We start from the raw sequence: 2,096 nt of genomic DNA on the forward strand, positions 1-2,096 counted from the left end.
GCTGAAATACCTTTTCAGAGAAAAAGTGAAAACCTGGAAGTGCATGCCCTTACCCCCAGTCTTCCAGTTCTGTAGTCTAAATAGAGAATAAACCATCCTGCACCTACTCTAAATCCTGCCTCACAGTGCAGCATTAGATCTATGAAACCATTAAACCAGCACCTGGTTCCTGCTTCTTAGTGGGTGATGGATTCTTCAATCTAAAATCCAACCATTCCATCAGCCGAGAACGTTTGATAAAATCAGGCTTATTCTCTGCTCTCATCCACCAGCTTGGGTCCTGATGCTGAGAACTGACAAAGAAATCCAGGCACGCTCATCTCTGAATGGGTGCCATACAAGAAACCTGTTGTCCAGCTGCTTAAAGGATCCTGCAACTTTTTCATAGCTCTAGATTTTTTTCCCCCAACAGAAGACAAGTATGGCTGCTCCAAGCTTATTATAAAACTTAATTGCTTGAAAAATCCTGTTATAGAAGTTGCTCCACCTAAGCTGAGCTGTTTTATTTATTTTTTAAGGCTAAGACCCTTAGAAATGTACCTTTATTATGAACCACAAAGGGAAGTTACTGCTACACATATGTAAACCGGTGCCTTGTTTCAACAAAACAATCAACTTTATCTGGAGCTTTCCAGGCACGGTTAATATTCGTAATACAACGCTGAAATTTTGCAATTGAGCTATTTTAGCAGATGCACTCATCACTGCATCTCTGGCTTGGACTTCCCTGTGTGAGCTCCTCAATCTTGTTTGGGGCTTTGATATGGTGCACTTGAAAAGAAACACGGTTTAGTGAGAGAGATGCCTTTGCGTGGCTGGAAATCCCACTTTGCAGCTGAGGGGCAAGGAGATGTGCTGCCTTTTTTTTCTTTTTCTTTTATGTAGGCTTTTGAAACACTCAATCCTGGGGAGACATAGGGCTGTGGGCTTCCTGGTGCTGTAGGAGCAACTGCGTTATTTACTGTGTTACAGTATGTGTATGCTGTGGAGCATGTGGGAGCCAAACTCTGGGTGCAGTTGGACCCTGCTGCCAGCCCAGGGATGTGCTGGTGCTTACAGAGCAGGGTGTGCCAGGACACAGAGCTTGGGATGCAAGGAAAATGACTGTGCTTATTTCCTTTTTGTACAGCACCATCCGGGGTCTGGAGGCCTCGGTTTTCTGGATCACGTAGAATCCAGGTCTCAAATCCAAGGTGTGCTCATGCTTCGAGTTACAGAGGAGGCGGGGTCAGAAACAGCCATGGTTGTCTTGGGTTTGGGTGACAAAGCGTAAGGTCTCGTAACCGAGAACAAGCAGGATCCGCTTAAATCCAGGTTTTACATTCTCCCCTTGTGAGAAAGTAAGGCTTCGACATTTCCTGTCTGCCAAGCGGTGCAGTTTATCTTTAAGGAGGCCAGAGAAATAAGAAATGAGTCTCACGTTGCATGGGTGACATCACTGGCTTTTGGCTCGGTGCTCTGTATTCTCTGTCTGTAGGCTTTAGCCAAGGCTGCAGGGCTCGGTGTTTGAACAAGGAAAGATTCCCAGGTGTACGGAAGATTGGATCCACTCTTATTTAGGTTAAAAAACGGTGAAATGAGATTTCTAAAGCTCGGGGACTCCGGCGTGCCTTCTGTTGCTTTTGATCTCTGCAAGATGGGTGAGTTATTCCCATTAGAGAGAAAGGGAGAGGAAATTTAAAGAGAGGAAAGAAAAAAAAAGAATGTCTGAATACATATCTGCTGATGCCGAGGATACGTCTCACGTGAAGCCGCTGAGCTAAAACCCTCGGTTCCTCCGTCGGAGATCAGGCCATATGGCAGAGAAACGGCGCAGACCCAGAACTGTTGACAACTGTTAGGGGCTGCCTTCCCCTCCCCGCCGGAGGTGTGCGGCGGTGTTTTTTTTCGCCCCTGGTTTGTTTTGGTTCCATTCCCCCGAGCTCCCCGCCCCGCTCCCGAGCATCCTTCCAGCCGTACGTAGCCCTGCCTTCATCCTGCAGATGGTTCACGCGCCCGTGCGCTAAGAAAGCGGCGCGCGACAAACCGAAGCGGCGCTGACGAAGGAAGGCGAACGAACGCCGGCGGAAGGGGGTGGAGGAGCGATGCCGGGGCCG

The sequence above is a fragment of the Meleagris gallopavo genome, chromosome 1 (genome assembly GCF_000146605.3).
Source record: "Meleagris gallopavo isolate NT-WF06-2002-E0010 breed Aviagen turkey brand Nicholas breeding stock chromosome 1, Turkey_5.1, whole genome shotgun sequence".
NCBI lineage: Eukaryota > Metazoa > Chordata > Aves > Galliformes > Phasianidae > Meleagris > Meleagris gallopavo.